This window comes from Pleurodeles waltl, chromosome 6 (assembly GCF_031143425.1).
Source record: "Pleurodeles waltl isolate 20211129_DDA chromosome 6, aPleWal1.hap1.20221129, whole genome shotgun sequence".
Lineage (NCBI taxonomy): Eukaryota > Metazoa > Chordata > Amphibia > Caudata > Salamandridae > Pleurodeles > Pleurodeles waltl.
In genome coordinates, this window is record NC_090445.1 from 1,161,353,947 (window position 1) to 1,161,373,715 (window position 19,769).

A 19,769-nucleotide genomic window follows, 5' to 3' on the forward strand; every position below is an offset into this window, starting at 1 on the left:
TAGATACCGGACTGGAAACGGAGAGAACACTGCTGGGGCATCAGACTGAACATAAACAGGCACCTCAGGGGATGGGGAGGGAGGCACCTCAGCCACATGAACGCACAACGCCACTGCTGCACAAGGGGGCTCCATGCCCATTGCTGTATCCTGGGGAGTGCAAAGCCACAGTCTCTCAAGTCTTTCCAGTGGGTGGTTTGCCCACTGCTTTATCCTGGTGAGTGCAAAGCCACAGTCTCTCAAGTCTTTCAAGTGGGTGGTTTGCCCACTGCTTTATACTTGGGAGTCCAAAGCCACAGTCTTTCAAGTGGATAACAGTCTCCAGTGGTTCTGGAGGGGGCTTTGTTCCCAGAGTGCTTCATCCTGCCAAGGACTAAGGTGGTGGATGTCATTCTCCACTGGTTCTGGAGGGGGCCTGGTGCCCAGAGTGCTTCATCCTGCCAAGGACTGAGGTAGTGGATGTATCTCTCCACTGGTTCTGGAGGGTGCCTGGTGCCCAGAGTGCTCCACGTGCAGTGTGGCTGGAACAGTTCCCTCACCTGGGTGTGTTCCACAAGATTGGCGAGGTACAGACAGCATGATACGCCATGGAGGCAGAGACATAGCCCACACTGCTGTGGCTTCGCCTTCCACCTGCAGGTGCAAACAGTGATGAAAGTCATGCCTCATGGAAGCTGCCCAGGGTCCAGGAACTCTCCTCCAGCCTTGGACGACTGACCATAGGGGATGGTAGGCATGTCAGCGGTGGTGCCATTGTCCTAGTAGGTTGTAGGGCCGGTGGCGGTGCTTGCGGTGTTGGCTGTGGTGCTGGCAGCGGTGCATGGGTCAGCACCTGCTGAGGGATACAGCAAGATGTCTCCTGCAGCCTCGGATGGCTGCCCACTGGAGAAGAGGCTGGGGACTGTCGCTGAGGCTGTAGACGTGCCGTTGGCGGTGCAGGTGGCAGTTGTGGTGGCGGGGCAGCTAGCGGTGTTCGCCGCCGAACAGGTGGGTGTGGTCATGGACAGAAGTTGTGCCACCATGCCCTCTCCTGACCTGCTCTTCTGCTTTTGGCCCTTCCCTACCTTTGATGGTGCCGCAGTTGTCTTGCCACTATCCCCTTCTATTTTTGCTGAGCTCTTGGTGGCTGGTAGTTTCGGCATCTCCCTCTGGGATGTGTGCACCTTTTTCACCTTGGCAGGTGGCAGAATGTCCTTGCCCTCACTACGTGGCACACTGGCAGCCCTGATGGGTGGCGCACTCGATGACCCCGCAGTTACTGGCACCACTGTGCCTGGGGATTTGGTGGCTGAGGTGTTAGGCTGGGAGCTGGAAAGCCTGGCCCTAGGTGAAGGACGGGGGGAGGTGAAGGGAAGAGGTCAATGTTTGCCAGGAAAGTTTTTTAGACACACTGGGACGGGAAGATGGAGGGGGTTTGGGAGTGGAGGAAGAGTTAGTGGTTGTAGGAGGTGTACGTCTGCTGAATTTGGGTGACGGTGCATGGGCCGGAGGCTGTTGTGAGGTGGATGGCTGTTGGGTGGGTGTGTGCCTGCGTTTGCGTAGTTTGGGATGAGGGCTCACAGACACACTGGGAGAGGACACAGGGGATGTGTAAATGGTAGTGGGGGTGGTGATTGCACGGGAACGTGTGTGGTGATGGGCGTGCTAGTGATGGAGGTAGTGGCTGAGGATGTAGTGCATGCAGGTGTGAGTGGAGACGAGACAGGGAGGGAGGAGGAGGACGTGGAGGAGGGGGACGCAGTGGAGACAGTGGATGTTGGTGTGTCTGCATGGGGATGGTGCTTGTGTGAGTGCCTGTGGGATGTGTGGTGCTTATGTTTGCCTGAGCCACTCTTGTGTGTTGATGTGTGTGCATGCTGGTCTGATGATGTGCTTGGGTTAGGCTGAGGTACAGGGGATTGGGTCTGGGTGGAGGAAGTTGGAGGGGGGAGGCTGGACACAGGGACAATGGCTGCCATCAGTGCTGAGGCTAGAGCCTGGAATGCTCTCTCTTGGGCCCCCTGCCCAAAATGAATGCCCTCCAGGTATGCATTTGCTTGTTGCAAATGCCTCTCAACACCCTGGATGGCATTCAAAATGGTAAGATGGTAGTGAGGGATTTCAGGAGGTCAATAGCCTCCTCACTGAGGGCAGCAGGGCTGACTGGGGCAGGGCCTGAGGTGCATGGGGCGAAGGAGATGCCCACCCTCCAGTGTGAGTGGGCACGCTGAGTGGCTGCTGGGAGGGTGGTGCTGGTAGGGGGGGGTGGTGGCTTTACCTGTTGATGCGGTGGGCACAGAGGTGCCTGCCACCGTAAGGGGGCTCCCATCAGAGGAGAAGTCGCTGTCACTGGTGTCTGCTCCTGTCCCCGTCGTTGAGCTCCCCTCCATCCCACTGGTGGCTTCAGACTCCGTTGCTTCACCCTCCAGGGCCGAGTGGATTGCAGCTCCCTCCTGCTCTGGTGCCAATGCTCCTCCGCCTGATGATGCTATTGCACACAAGAACAGGGAGACCACAAAAGGGGGGGGGGGAGACAGAAGAAAAACATGTTCAGTGCATGCAACACCACTACCGTTGGCAGACACAACACACAGGGAGCAGCCCTCTGCACTACACCATGCACTAACAGTTCCTAGAAATTTCACCTGACCATGGGGTACGAGGCCTAAGCCCAATTGCTGCACACCTGGAAGTCACAGGAGCCTGACTAGGTGTAGATGGCTCTTACCACTAGTGGCGTTGGGGTGCCACATAGCCTGCCTCACAAGGGACCTTGCCTACCAACTTCACCCTGGCCTGGGGGAACACACTGCCCACCTCCCCCACCCAGACACCTCATTATGCGTGCAGAGTCAGCTGGATGAGAGTGTACTCACCCCCTTGTGGCTGCTGTGATGCGCTCAAGTGCCCATCCAACTCTGGATACACCTCCGCCAGGATCCGGGACTTCACAAGGGTCATGGTACGACGGGCACCCCTTCCACGTTGAGAGGCCATCCCCAGCTGGGCCTCCGCCGTCTTCTTGCTCCAGCGGCGCAGGTCCTCCCATCTTTTACGGCAGTCGGTGCTCCGTCCTTGGTAGACCCCGAGGGACCGGACATCCTTGGCAATGGCACGCCAAATACCCTTCTTCTGGTGAGCGCTGACCTAGAGGAATGGTACAGGGGGAAAGGAAATTACTCAACCGTCTGGACCGTCATAGTCATTGCCCACCAGTTCCCACCCATGCCCTGACGCACATACACTCACCATCTGCACATGCAGGCCTCAGTCCCCCCCCATGTATCTTCCATCCACACCACTCAAAGCAGGCATTGCCCATGCAGCATGCTCACAGTGTACTCACCTGTTTGTCTGGAGGACCGTACAGTTGCGTATACTGGGGGAGGACACCATTTTCTAGTTTCTCCAACTCCTCCGAAGTGAAAGCAGGGGCCCTTTCCCCAGACACTGTAGCCATCGTCGCTTCCAGACACAGGTCACAGCAGCACTTGCAGTGTAGGTCCTCTCCTGTGGAAGGTCAGGTATCAAGTGAGTGAACAGTAAGAAAATGGCGGGCACGTCCGCGGCAGTGCGTATCGTCACCGCCGGCATACATCGTCATTGGCTCCTGGGACCCATAGGGCCCAACGTTAACCAATGCAGAATTGCGCTGCGGTCTTCGACCGCCCACCGCAACGGTGTACAACGCCAGCGCAGTTACCTCATATCCCCTTGTCCCGCCTTACAGGTCAGGCAGCTGCCATTTCAGGGGGCCACATGGGATGGACGAAAACGATGGCACACCTATCTAGGCCAAGAATACAGACAGATACCAGCACATTGTGAATTAATAACGTTTCTGCAAATAACACATTGTGATACTTCAGTGTTGGATGACTCTCTGCTCGCTGTTCTCCTCCATAGGGCATGTCTGCTGGGGCAGGTGATGAGATGGCGGCATCCTCCGGTGATCAAACCCCTGGTGGACCTGTCGACAATGGAAGAGAGACACATCATAATCACACAGATTTGATCGTGCAACAATCCTGGAACTGTGTGCCCAGTTGGAGCCAGACCTGATGTCAGCTATCTGCCATCCCACAGGGATACCCCCTCTAGTGCAGGGCCTGTCTGTACTACATTTCCTGGCCAGTGGGTCTTTTCAAACAACAGTGGCCATGGCATCAGGGATGTCCCAGCCAATGTTCTCTAGCGTGTTGTCCAGAGTGTTGTCTTCCCTGCTGAAACACATGTGCAGCCATATCGTTTTCCCTCAGGTGTAGGATTTACCCACAGTGAAAGGTGACTTCTATGCCCTGGGACATATCCCCAACATCATTGGTGCCATTGATGGTACACATGTGGCATTTGTCCCCCCCCTGCAGGAATGAACAGGTGTACAGAAACCTGAAGAGCTACCATTCGATGAATGTGCAGATGGTGTGTTTGGCAGACCAGTACATCTCCCATGTGAATGCCAAGTATCCTGGCTCTGTGCATGGCGCTTACATTTTGAGAAATAGCAGCATCCCTTATGTGATGGGGCAACTCCTGAGGCACTGTGTGTGTCTAATAGATGAGGCCAAGGTCCCAATACAGTTGACATAGGTGTCTGGGTATGGGGTTGTCCCTAAGGGTTAGTGTGTGTCTAACAGTTGTCCCTCGACATTTGCAGGTGACTCTGGTTACCCCAACCTGTCATGGCTACTGACCCCAGTGAGGAATCCCAAGACAAGGGCAGAGGAACGCTACAATGAGGCACATGGGCGAAGTAGGAGGATAATAGAGCGAACCATCGGCCTCCTGAAGGCCAGATTCCGGTGCCTCCATCTGACAGGTGGTTCCCTATGCTACTCACAGAAGAAAGTGTGCCAGATAATCGTGGCCTGCTGTATGCTGCTTGGCTTTGCGACGCCAGGTGCCTTTTCTGCTGGAGGATGGGCCAGATGGTGGTCTTGTGGCAGCTGTGGAGCCTGTGGACAGTGAAGAAGAGGAGGCAGAAGAAGAGGATATCAACAACCGAAACAACATCATCATGCAATACTTCCAGTGAGACACAGGTAAGAAGATGTAACTGCTTCCCACATCTCATACTTTTGTTGGAGCTAGCATAAGTCTGTCATTTTCACTCAGTGTATGGACACTGACTTGACACTTTGACTTTCCATTTTACAGATCTGGGTCCCACTTTGTGCCCTCTGCTATGTATACTCCTGGCCTTCAGCTGTGTTACATTGGTATGTGAACAAGTAAATTGACATTGCTATATTCCATAGATATTGCAATTACACATTTGTGAAAGCACAGACTGACTCCAGATTGTTTTGTGATTGAAGTGTGTTTAATCCTGTGCAAATAAGTGAAGGGGGTTGTAAAATGGGCGGGGGTGATGGTGGAGGTATGTCCATGCCAGAGTTCAGTCTATTTGTTTCACAGGTGCATTGTCCAAAGGGGCATGGGAAGTGGAGCAATGGCAGTTTAAGGATGGACAGGGTGACATAGTGGGACAGAAGGGTGACATTCAGGGGGTTCTTATTTCCTGGCAGGAGTCATGGCAATGTTCTCTGTCTTGTTCCTGGATCTCAGGGACCGTTTGCGGGTGGTTCTCCATCTGCAGGGGGTGGGATGCTGGTGTCCTGTTGTTCCTGTGGCGGTGCCTCCTGTCCCCTAGCGCCGGTGGAGGTGGAGGGCTGTTCATCGTCCAGGCTAGTGTCAGGGGCCCATTGGTTTGCCAGTGTGTCCCTCCTTGTGTTGAGAAGGTCTGCCAGCACCCCTGCAATGGAGACCAGGGTGGTGTTGATGAAACTTGGCCAGTACCATGCCCATGGCCTCCTGGGAATGGTGGTATGCTCCCATAATGTTGGAGAGTGGGTTTCCTGGGCCTGTCCTCCCCCTGTCACACAGCAGTCCTCCCAGCTTCCCTGTTATCCTGTGCCTCTGTCCCCTGAACCGAGTGGCCACTACCCCCAGGTCCCTGATCATCCTGTGCCAGTAGGTTTGCCTGGGTTCCCTGTAGTGGTGGACACACTGCTGATTGACGTGTCCTGGGGACAGAGGGAAGGGCCCGCTGGGTGGGTGCTGTGCTGGTTTTTCCTGAGGGGGGAGGCTCTGTGGTGGTTTGTGACTGTGTTAGGGGAACCGACTGTCCCAAGGTCCCTGATGGGCCGGGCTGGTCATCTTGATCCAGGCGTGCAGAGCTGCTTTCATCACTGTGGGTCTCTTCTGTGGGGGGACTGGATATGTCTGGCACCTACTGTCCGGTGACATTGGGTATGGGTCCTGTTGGGGTGTAAATGCATAGTTATTGTATCTATGTGTGCCATCTTGTGCAATGGGTGAGTGACCCTCTACTCCTGTGCTTGCATTATTGGCTTGGTCCTTGTGTGATTGGTGATTTTGGGGCATGAGTGAGTCTCTCTACTGGACATGCTTTGGTGATGGGTGTCCATGCATTGGTGTTACGTGCTGGGCTTGATTGTGGGATGTGTGGGTTGTGTTAGTGGGTTATCAGTGGGTTGTTGGGGTGATGGGTGTGAGGGTAAGGGTGGCGGTATGTGATGGCATGCAGGTGGGGTGTTGAGGATTAAGTAGTAAAGATATGTCTTACAGAAGTCCAGTCCTCCTCCTACTCCTGCGAGGCACTCAGGATGCATAATTGCCAAGACTTGCTTCTCCAATGTTGTTAGTTGTGGAGGAGGAGGTGGGGGTCCACCGCCAGTCCTCTCTACAGCAATCTGGTGTCTGGATATCATGGAACGTACCTTCCCCCTTAGGTCGTTCCACCTCTTCCTGATGTCATCCCGTGTTCTTGGATACTGTCCCACTGCGTTGACCCTGTCGATAATTCTGCACCATAGCTCCATCTTCCTAGCAATGGAACCTGCACCTGTGATCCGAACAGCTGTGGCTCTACCCGGACGACTTCCTCCACCATTACCCTGAGCTCCTCCTCAGAGAACCTGGGGTGTCTTTGAGGTGCCATGATGTGATGTGGGTGGTGTATGAGGTGCTGTCTGTTGTGATGTGTGAGGGGATGTATTGGTGTGTGTTGTTTGAGGTGCGTGGATGTTGTGTAAGTGATGGTGTTGTGTGTCTGTGGATGCTGGTGTTGTTTAGGTAGTCTCTCTCTCTGGCCTTCTTTCAACATTTTTGTAGTAAGGGTTTGTGGGTGATGTGGGAGTGTGCTTTGTATTGGATTGGGTGTGTGGGAGTGGTGTGTGTATGTGTATCAGGTGTGTGTATTTCGAATTGTCCAATGTGGTTGTGTTTTGTAAATGTGTGTGTATTTTGAGCGCGGCGGTGTGTACCACCAATGGAATACCGCGTTGAAAGACCGCCGCGTTTTTTCGTGGGTCATGATAGTGTGGGCGTATTCCTGTTGGCGTGACGGTGTCGTTTTTGATATCGCCAGTTTATCACTGACCTTTGGTGTGGCGGACTTGTGTGGGTGTCTGTATTGTGGCGGATTCCGAACTGTGGGTCGCAATACCTGTAGCGGATTTCCACGGCCTTAGCGGTATGTTGGCGGTCTTCTGCATGGCGGAAAGCAGGATTTACCGCCAGGGTTGTAATGAGGGCCTAAGTTTTACAAAGTATCAGCAGCTAGTACAACCTTTTCTAGCAAGCAGTTCTCATGGGAAAGCATTTCAGCAAATAGCATTCGGTCAACACAGTGGAAAATTACAATCTAATTCTTTAAACAGCCATTTTATGATTTGCCTAAGCAATGAAACAACAAGAGGCCATGTAACTAGGCTCAAGACCTCGGTAAATTAAGGCCAATGATTAATAAAGCAAATACCTAATACATCACCATTAATGTAACATACTACTACATTAATCCAAACATGAGCTCAACATTTTAGATTAATAAGCTGTTAATAAGTGCACTTTGTGATTATTGATGATTACTCAAGTGACACATTTTCAAACTTGTGTATTATATTTCTATAGTAACTCAATTTCTATGCGGATCTACCATTCAGAATACATGAACATTCATTAGTAAAATTTCATTGTTAATAATTCTTCCTCTGATGACTAAATGTGTCATCACACTTACATTTTCCCACACAACTTTTCGCTGCAGCTAAAATTTGTCATCTCTGTCCCTTTTAATCTTCGTTCCCTCTTTGAATTTTCCCTAAACAAATTTTAAATGTTTATCTTGTCTCTCCTCTGATCATTTTTCATTTTCATTGATTTAATCACATGATACAACTTACATATTCCCCATGCTCCAATTATGCAAATCACAATAATCAATATCCCGGGTATTATTTTCAATATTATCCCTTTCCCAATGCTGCTGAGCCAATTTCCCACTGAAGCAAATCCTTTGCCAACTTTCTACCAAACACTTGGTTCTTTCATCTCTTTCAAATCAGAACTATCATTAGTCAGATTAGTAAATTAGCTTCTAATTTCTTCACTATTATCAGGAACATATGAACAGCAATGCTTCGAATTCAGCATTTTGCAAACTCCGCCATCTTTTGCTAAAGGAATGTCTAACACATGGCGGGTCTAAAGAGCCATAGATCTTACTGCAGCCATTTCTGTCAAATTTCCAATTCCAGTTCATAATAAATTCCAAGAATTGCTAGAACCTGTCCATTTAACATAAATGTTCACTTACTCTGAAACAAAAACACATGTCTACATTCAACGTATCAGTACTAGATTTAGGCCTATATATACAAAGCTTTCCTACTTGTTGCGCATCTAAAGCTAACCTCCCTTGTGTTTTTATTTCACTAAATGCATAATCATCTCTAAAATGTCATTTTTTCTAAGCCCTTTTCTAGCTTCTCCTTTAATGCCTTTCTCCTGTCGTCTGTCTGATCTAAGTAGCTCTTTTCTACTGGTGTAGACAAGCATGTCAGCTTGTTTCGATGTGCATATGCAGTACCAAATGTTAATGTAGGCTCAAAGAATCCTCTCACTAATTCTATAGTGTTCTGCTTAGCTATTCTACTCAGGTACTTTATTATAGAGACAAACGAAAATACAACATTGTAGTTGAGTAGAAATACTGGATGTACCCCTGGTTATAAAATCTTGTTAGTAACAGACTACAACTCATCCCATAAGTGAGACGCAAACTATGATAGGTAACTCCTTCTTCAACTGATGAAGGAATCTGCATGCAAACGTAACAATTTCTAGCATCCATCATCTCAATATACTCACTCAATAAGCAATAGAAAACATTAGAAGAAAGCTCTCCTTGTGCATTATCTGCATGTAGATATTTCACATCTAACCTGAACTTCTCTATTCCTGTGAGTGCGGTAGTTGTTTCTAAAGTTGAAGTATGGTTGGCTTTGAGCTTGTCAAGAACAGTCATTCCCACAATCAATACCAGGCACAATATCTTGCATACAATAGCCAAGCCAATTCTCAAGAATTTACAGCATCTTTTCTTCCTACCTTGCTGGCTAATGTTACTCATGATCTGTAAAGAATCAGAAAGTATAAGAGTAAAATAATAACTATGCAGCAAAAATCAAAAACAAGTTCTTCAATCTTCTGTCAGCAATTATTTACAGCTTTCAGTCTTATTTCCAGGATCCTTTTGTCAAAGTGGGTTAGTTGTCAAAAATCAGTTTGCAGCTTGTCAATTCAGGTTATTTTGTCAAATTAGGTTTTAAAGAAGCCTTTTCTGGTTACTTTCAATAGTCTCTTTTGCTTTGTACTTCTCTCACCTTACAGATCCAAAAGTTCAGTTCAATGGTTTCTTTCAAGTACCAAAATATTGATCTGGAATGTCACCATCAAAACAAAAAGACAAACATTCTCTTGCCATTCACTTGTTGTTGCACACGCCCATTCATGGCCAGCGTACCTTTGACTTGCAATTCTCTTTCTTTTTAGCTTTCGATCTCCATTCAAGTCTCCTTTGCTCAGATCTTCTCTCCTTGTCATATCTACTTCCTCCTAAATAGCTGTCACTACAATTGCTTCCTTTCTCTTTGCTTGTGACTCCAGCCATGTATCTCCTTTCAGTGAACCTTTAGTCAATGCTCTTTTCAGTATCAAACGTGTAACTTCTTCTTGCTCTGCAGGACTTTCTCTTGAACAACCTGCAACTGGTTCAGGAGGAGTCAGACCACATTGGCTTTGATCCGCCTCAGCTCCTTACCCCTCGGGGTCAGTCTTTTGTTCTGATTGTCTCTCAAGATCGTTTTCTTCTGGGAGAGCCCTCCTCTGACTAGACTCTCCTGCACTTTCACTTTCATGTAGGTCTTCTCCTTCGTCTGTCACAGGAGTGGCTGAACCGTTCTCGACTTGGGCAGATCAGGCCTCAGTTCTTCTCTCTCCTCTTTCTAGCTCTGATGTTGGTCTTGTCATTGTTGGTAGTCTCAACAACTCTTCTTCATTCTCCAAAGGACATGCCACTTTTCTTGTATGGCTTGCATGGATCCAGTTCGGAAATCTGGCGCTCTTGACAGCTGTGGTAGTGATCGAAACTATATGGAAAGGGCCTTTTCACCAAAACTCCAAACATGTCTCGCTCACGTACTTTCTGATCACAACCCAGTCACCTGCTCTCCATTTGTGTCCCTGATCTTGAGACGGTTGCAGTGTGGTGGCTTCCATCTGATGAGAGAAAGAGTGAACCACATCACCCAGACGCTTGCAGTAGTCCAACACCATATCATCTGTTATGTTCACAAAAGCATTTACAGGAACCTCTGGCAACCTCATTGCTCTGCCAATGAGGATCTCATGCAGTGAAAGTCCTGTCTTTCTGTCGGGTGTTTCTCATTGTCATCAGAACTAACAGTAGTGCGTCAGGCCATTTCAGATTTGTGGACGCACACATTTTTGCTATTCTTGATTTCAAGGTACCATTCATCTGTTCCACAAATCCTGATGCTTCAGGGCGGTAACTACAATGCAACTTCTGCTCAATGTTTAAGGCTGAACATAGTAATTTAATTACTTCTTTATTGAAGTGACTTCTTCTATCTGATTATAAAGAGATCTGAAATCCAAAACGTCGTATCAGTTCCCTAAGCAGTAATTTTGCTACTGTGAGGCTGTCATTTCTTCGTGTAGGATAAGCTTCAATCCAATGCCCCGAGATGCAGACAATCACCAACACATATCTCAATCCTCCACACACAGGCATCTCAATAAAATCCATATGTATTCTGCTGAATGGACCTCCTGCTCTTCTGATGTGGCTCAAATTGACCACAGTACCTTTACCCGCGTTCATTTGTTGGCAAATGACGCAACAATGGCAAACTGCTTCAGCAACCTGTCTAAACATTTGCTCCAACCAATTCTTCTTAAACAATTGAATCATTACATCCCGACCCAACATGTGCTTGACCATGATAATATCTAGCCATTTGAGTCAACATACTGTTCAGCAGTACCAATTGATTTCTTCTGAAATCCACAATACATCCTGATGCTGTACACATTTCATTTTTGCCCACAACCTTTTCTCCTCCCTATTAACATTATTTTGTAATGTCTTCAGCTCTTCGAAGGTATCTAGAACATGCAATGCATAACTTGGACATGTCTCATCTTCCTCAGGGAACAATTCCCACTTATCTTTGAATGATATACAGTTCAATGCGCAAAACCTTGCAACTTGATCCGCAGATCCATTTCCCTTTGACACAAAATCGTCTGATTTCAGATGTGTCCTGCATTTCAAGACGGCAATCTTTTCAGGCATTTGGATAGCTTGCAGCAACTCCAGAATTCTCTCACCATTTCTTACTGGTGAAATCAGAAGAGGTCAGGAAACCTCTCTGAGACCACAACTGGCCAAAATCATGGACTATTCCAAATCCATACTGGCTATCTGTATTGATGGTAACTTTAAGCAGTGCAGAAAAATGGCATGCTCTAGTAAGGGCTACCAGTTTCGCTTCTTGTGTGGAGTATACTCTTCGAAGCCAGGATGCTTCAACTATACCAAAAATTGAGCACAAAGCATTTCCTGCTCTCAGTATTCCCGTATTGTCCCTTAGACAGGAACCATCAACAAAGATAATTTGATCATTTTTTTCTAATGGGTGTGTCTCTGATATCATGTACCGGTTTTGTGCACAGATCAGTTACTTCAAGACAATCATGCTCATTATCTTCCAAATTTTCAATATCAATATTCTTATTTGGAAGTAAGGTTGGCAGGTTAGGCACTGTACATCTTTTCAATGACACGTTTGGGGACACCAGGATGCTTGTCTTATAGTGAGTCAGGCTGACAGCTGTTAGGCGCTGTGTTTTGGTCTGTGTAAGTAAAACTTCAATGGAGTGAGGGACCATAATAGTCAGGGGATGGCCCATCACAAGGACTTCACACTGCGTGAGGCTCTGTCCAACCTCATTGACGTAACGCAAACAGCCTGATAAAGCTGCTGCAAGTGGGTCCAAAGTAGCTGAAATATATGCTACTGTGCAGTTTACACCATCATGGACTTGACTCAAGACAGACAAAGAGCATTCATCATGCTTATGACAAAACAACGTGAAGGGTTTTATGTAGTCAGGCATTCCCAAAGCCAGGGCTTTGCACAAACTTTCTCTCAACTCAGAGAACACTTTCATACAGACCTGCTCTAACACAAGGGGGTCAGTGACTTCATTGTGAGTCAGCTCTGCAATGGCTTTGAAATGACTGAAAAGTTGGAAATCCACTGGTGAAAGTAGCCTCCGATCCCCAAAAACATCCTGGCATCTATCTGTGTGGCTGGGGGACTCATCTGCAATATGGCTGTAACCCTTTCTCTGGGTATTTACCTACTTCCCTTTCTGACAGTATTGTAATTTTGTTGGAGATACTTTATGGCCATTTTTCCCTAAATGGCTCAGTAAGGAAATCGTATCATATTTGCGTTCTTCCTTTGTTTTGGATGCAATCAACAACTCATCAATGTACTGTACCAATGTCTATTGGAAAGGCATTAATTTGTGTCTAGGTACAATTTGAACCTGCTGCTGCATTTGCTGTGACTGAGCCATCTGCATACGTGGCATTTGCATCTGTTGGAAATTTTGCAAATGATTTACATTGCTTTGAAAATGTGTATAATGACCTCTCATTCTTCGTCCTATCATGTTTTGGAAAGAATTGATGTCACTTGTTTGCTGAACAACACCTTCCTGTACCAACATCAGACACTCCCACTTCCAATGTCCATTTCCTCCGCATGCATGACAAGGCAACAATCTCTTCTTTCCCTGCACATCATTCAGAACTACTACAGTACCCAAATAGGGACTACTGTTTCCATTTACAATTCCTCTACGACCTCTACCTCTCGACTGACTCTGAAACACCACGGCCCGTATTTATACTTTTTTTGCGCCGCATTTGCGTCGTTTTTTGACGCAAAAACGGCGCAAACTTGCAAAATACCATTGTATTTTGTAGGTTTGCGCCGTTTTGCGTCAAAAAGCGACACAAATGCGGCGCTAAAAAAAGTATAAATACGGGCCCACCTTTCCCTGCTGCTGCAGAAAATTTCCCTGCATCCCTGTTTGTGCCTCTTTAATCTGCATCGCTATCGCCTTTTCTTTCAACTTTCTCTGCTTGAACTCAATCTCCTTGCTACAGTACTTTGCTGTCTGCAAAACCTCATCAATCAGCTTGCAGTAAATCAAATGACTCTTAATGATCTGACTAATTTCAGGTCTCAATCCTTCCACAAATCTGTACACAAAAAAAATCATATCTTTTGGCTCAATTGTTTCTGTGCCACTGTAATATTTAAACGCCTTCAACAATCTCTCATAATAGGCTTACATTGACTCTTTCGCTTCCTGGGCTTTCCTGTCTATTCTCTGCCAATCAATGTTTTAAGGCAAAATTCTTGTTTTCAAAAGTTCAATCATCTTATAATAATATTTCATTACTTTGGGGGATAGTGCACCTGTAATTGAGTCTCTCTCTGGTTCCTTTGTCAGTCAATCTACGCTCCTCTTGTACTCAAACCATGAGTCTGCTGGAACCACTATCTCTAATAGGGTGTTCAAATCCTCCACAGGCATTTTGCAAGTTTCACAAACATGTCGGTCTACTGGTACTATTCTACTGGTTTCTCTCTGAACCTGGGATCATCGTTTGTAAAGGACAGAATGTCACTTCTGCTCAAAGGGACATGGACAAAATTCCCTCTTGGAATCTCTCTCATTGGTAAAAATTTTTACTGGATCCCCAACCTGCTGCACATTTTCAGTAAGATATGTAGAATCCCTTTTTCTTTTATCTCTCTTCTTTACCCATCTTCCTTCCCACTTGTCTAATGCTCCCCATGTCTGGACGCTTGGAGTAACTCCCTAAGGTGTGCCCTCATTCCTGCAGATCTCATTTGTTCGAAATTTTTCAAGTCAAAATCTAATCTGTAACCCCTCTTCAAGTGTTTTGTTTTCTCTATTTCTATGCCATATTTCTCTGCCAAGTCAACTAGCTTTTGATGCACATTGAAGCTTCCCTTGTGATTTTCGGGCACAGGTATTTCAATTTTGATGCGGTGTAGGACTCAAGTCTGTTCGCATCCATAGTTTCTTCGATAAGTTGACCTGCTTCCATCCCTAGTCTAGTATAGTTCAAGTATTCCTCTCCCCTATGAGCTCTCTGAGGAGTATTCAGCTTATCTAACCATTCAGTCAATGGTTGGGCAGTCAAACCTTGCAGTGGAATGTTGTTGGGCTGAGTATTTTGCAACGGTTGTGCAGTTAGAGTTGGAGACTGTGGGGGCAATATCTTCAGATTATAACTGATGTTTGACATGGTCCCAGTATTTGGAGGAACTCCGAAGCGACTAAGATCTAACAGTGATCCTGTTCCAACAAAGGTCTGTCCCACAGGAGAGACTACTCTGGTACTCTTGTCGAGTCCTCCCCTCATTGAGTTCTGATTCAGGACTCCCCGTTCATTTGTACTGTTATTTCCCTGGGCAAATAAGGATATGACTATACCAATGGTGATGGGTACAAACACAGCATCTGGACTTGGTCTAATATTCAAGTTATGTGGATGCATAGTTCCCGTATTCTGACTCATCAGTGTGGACACATCTGTCTGTGCCCCTGTTAAATGAGTTTACTTTGGCATTGCTTGTGACTGCACTTGAGGCAGTAAGAGTGGAGTTGGCTCTGTCTGAACCAAATTTGATTTTGGGGAAACTTGTCCTGTTGGCAGTATTAAGTTTGTGCAGTTTCCACAATGGGTACATAAGGGTAAATTCTCGGGACATTCAGCTGTGACATTGAAGTTTTAGCTGCCGATGTAGTAGGTAGGTTAGGACTGCTGTGATTTGGCTCTGTGTCGTGCTAGGATTAATCTGCACTGGACTAATCGTCATGTTAACTGGGGTCCGTACCGAAGGGTTTACACTATTGCTCGGACCGTTCTGTTCTTCTGCATATGGTGGAGGACGATTTCTCAGTAACTGTTAAATGAACTCATCATCATCTGACTCTTCTTCTAGTGTTAAAGATCTCCTAGTCTCTTTTGATCTCTGCTCTTGTTGGAACTGGCCCTTTTGGCAGGCTCATCCCCTAACTTTTTGTCTCCTTCCTCCTATTTTTTCTGACCTCTTGCTGTTGAGTCGAGCACTTTTTCACCTCTAATCAGTGCTTAAGTGCAGGTGCTCTCCCTTCTAAAGTTGGTATGATTGGCTTATACCTAATTGGCATATTTAATTTACCTGTACATCCCTTGTATAGTGATATCTCTAAACCCAGGGCTTGTAAATTAAATGCTACTAGTGGGCCTGCAGCGCTGCTTGTGCCACTCACTGTAGTAGTCTTTCCAACCTGTCTCAGGCCTGCTAGTGCAGGGCCTGCATATGCAGTTTTTGGCCACAGGGACCTGGCATCTCTATTTACTTTCCAGGCCCAGAACTCCCTTTTTACTACATGTATGCCACTCTTAAGGTAGGCCCTAGCTAGCCCTATGGGCAGGGTGATATGTGTGTAGAAGGCAGGACATGTGCCTGGTAGCGTGGCATGTCCTGGTAGTGGCAAACAGCCTATTTGGTTTCTCACTGTTGTGAATGCTGCCTTCTCATAGGATTGCATTGAAAATACCCTGCCTTATGTTTAGGAGGCATTGTCTGATTTATGAGGGGTAGCGTAGGCATGTTTGGTATGGTTGTAATGGTAGTGAGAAATGCTGTGAACTGGTGTAAGTGGATGTGTTATTACTATTACAGAAATGCCACTTGTAGAAAGTGAACATTTCTCTGTGCTTGTGACTCTAGTGTTTTGTAGCTTGACAGTTGGGCTTTGTGCATGCTTTTCAGACAGCTTGTACACAGGGAAGGTGGAGGTGTCACAGAGGTGCATTTGCATTTTAAATAATCTTCCTGGGCTGAGAGAAGGGAGATGCAGGGCACACTTGCATCTGTAAAGGCTGTACCCTTGCCTCACACAAAAGGGTTATTTACCCCCAACTGATGTTTGGAGCCTGTGCTGGAGGAGAGAGGGGGCACTCCCATACCCAGTTGTAACTGGTTGGAACCTCCTCTCCTCTTCTTTATTACAACATGGAAAATTGAGTCCCCACAATTTGGAGACTTTTTGGAACGGATCTTACTTGTAACTGGACACAGAATGCTTCTGGAGGAACTCACCAGGAACCATCTGGGACTGCTGCTTCTGTACTGACCTGTGACCTGCTTGGTCACATGGAGGAACTGGCTGCATTCACCTTGTGCTGGCCCGCTGCTTGGCCCTGCCGCCCTGTGCTCCGTTTTTGCTGCTGTCTACCAAAGGCTGGGTCAGTGGCCCCTGACCCCTCCCATCATCTGGACAGCACTTCTGCCCCCATGCTGAGATCACTCTGTATGATGATCTCATAGCGCTTTGAGTGCGCTTCCTCTTTGATTGCCCCTGCGCTCTGAAAGCGCCTTCTGGAGTCCTGAAATCATTGCAGCAACCCGGGCATTGCGTGCTGGCAAGTGCTTTTTCTGATATCCAGAATTACCGCCGCAGCCTGGATGGGCTGCTTTCATCAAGCCGAGTGATCCGCACTGTCCTGGACCCCCTAGGTACAGGCAGGGGAAGATAGGAGAAAGCATGCTCCTGATAATGCCCCACAGGGCGATGAGCGCTGAAGCAAGTGCCACCGGAGCACCAACAGACTTCTCCTTTCGGTGTTTCACCACCGCAGCCCGGCCTGGGTGCCTTCAGAGACAAGGGGTCTCCTCGAACGGCAGGTAAGTGCTGTGCGTTGCCCCCAGATGAGTAGGGGGAATCAGGGGCAAGATTGACCCCCACCCGGGCCGCTGCACTAAGAACACAAGGCTCCAAGGATTGCTGAGTAACTTGTGGGGTCTGTGGCTGGAAGGGAAGCATCATCGGAGGCTCCCTCAACCTCCGGGCCCCCTTTTTCGTGCTGTCTCGGCTCTGCCTCTCCCTTTGGAGGGCCCATTGGGGTCCAGAGCAGGCCCCAGAGATTGCGGATCCCTAGGAGGGGCCCCTACATATAACAACAGAGGGGGTGCATGCTGCCTCTCTCCCATTAAAATCACCAAACAGCCCCCATTTGCGGAGTGTAGCACCGGGGGCCCCCAACTACTTCGCGGCAATAGAGGTGCGTTTACATCACCAGGACAGATACTTTTTCCTGGTATGGACATACTGGGACTAATGTGCTCACCTGTTTTCTTGATGATATGCCATATGTTTGCTAATGTTCCTTTTATGGGCATGACACACTGATATGTTTTTATGACTTGCCATAAGTTTTATAATGTTCCTGGTATGGCCATTTATGATATTTCAATGGCAAGTGCATTTCATTAGTAATGTGATTGCTGACTACTTATGATGCAGAATAATAAGTAACCTGTGGGTTATGTGTGAATACTGTTGGTTTCTGCAGAGTACTATTATTTAACGTTCTGACAACTGCTGGAATAGCAGGTATTCCTGACATGTGCCTGGTCTAATTATGTTGTGTGCAATACAGTTTATTTTTTATATATAACTTGGTGTTGTGTTTCCTTTGTGGTAGGGATAGGGCATCACGTGTGTTGTGTGTGTTGTGCAAACGCCTTACACGTTGCCTCTGGGATAGGCCTGACTGCTCGTGCCAAGCTACCAAGGGGGTGAGCCGGGGTAATCTTGGACGTGAAACTCCCTTGCCCTGACTAGAGTGGGTGGGTTCTGCCTGGCGTAGGTGCGTACCCTAGCCAACCAGAAACCCTATTTCTAACAGCTCCCTACTCCATGAGGGACTTCTGTTTGTCATTCTGGTAGTTTTCCTTTCTTCTCTCTCACTGTCCTGTGTCATTTCAGGAAACAACTTAATTCCCTGTAAAGTCTTGGTGCTCCAAAATTTCCGATCTAGCCTCCGCTAGTGTCTTTTCTGCCTTTCTCATTCTCCTCTCAAATTTCTGTTTCTGTTGCTGTCTGTCTACTAATTTCCAGATTGCTAACGCCTCAAACAGTGCTGGTCTCAGAGGACGTTTAAAATCATATAGCACCCTCTTCAAATTCTCTAAGCCTCTTAAATTAAATGTTCCATGGGCAGGAAACACTAAACTCCCATCTTTCTCTGTCACTTTGCACCATTGTTTCAGCCAAAGACAAGGCGCAGCACCCTTTTCTTCGATTACAAAATAAGCAGCTGTACCTTCTGGTGGTGCAATATCTCCTATACTCGTTGTAATATACGTATCTCCCCTTAAGGCACTCTTTAAAGCTTTGAAAACTTTCATTTCTGCAACTTTTATGTTAGTCTAAATCAAATCAAGAACTGACTTTCAATCCCACAATTTTTTTCACCAACCTTCTCAACCAATTGCACTTCATGGTTGTCCCCAGTCCGTGCGTGACCATTCTCACTAACCAACCTATCCCAGTGCGGCTCTAATGACGTCACACGTACAGCGGCTGACGAAGTCTTGCAGCTTGTCCTCCTAAATTCAGATTCACACTAGACTAATGCAAAATTATTCCGAGCACTAAACAAAATCAAAACCCCTTTGGTACATTTACTACAGGTAGGGTAACACAATCGTTTCAGAAACCGTATGGATTTTTTACTGACAGTGTTTCGCTCTAGAAGCTACTCCTTCTTTCTCAGTTTCCCTGATTCATAAGCAAAATTCGAACCGCAAATTTTACTCTCAACTGATCAGTGGGTCTGTCCTGGTGCATATAGGACTCACCAGATCTCAGTTGAAAATTCTTTCACTCCTTTTGAATCACACTCTGACTTGTCATCCATGCCAGATCAACCTATTAAACCAGACAAATTACAACAGAAACCAAGTGTTGCATACACTTTTTCAATATACTCCGGAGTCTTTTTTTTTTGTGTTGATTTTTTTTTATTATTAATAATAAGAATACATTGTAATACAGCGTTAATAGACACAGTGGGAGTAATTCCCGTACTTTGGGGTTCAGAAGCCGCATGAACTTTGTCTCATGTGAAACTCGATAGACAAGATATATTCAACGGTATCTTCAAACAGTGACAAAAAGAGGTGAAAAGAGAGGGTAGCGGGTGTAGGGGTGGTTAATGATAGTACTGGGAAAACAAGTACCGCAAGGAGGGAGGGGGACGATAGGGGGCGTAGGCCTTAGGACAGTATGCTTTTAGAGTGGTTCTCATACACTGTGTTTGGGTCGCAGTCCGGGACGCGCTCGCCTCTCGTGGTTATAGAATCCCTGTGTGTTGCTTCCCCCGCCATTGAGGAGCGGTGTGTTTGGAGGTTCAGCAGTACACTCGCAAGTGGAATCTGTCCTGAAGCAGAACCTCTCTTACGGGCAGACTTGAAGGAGATGGAAGAAGTATCCTGGCTCTTGGTCGTTTCTGA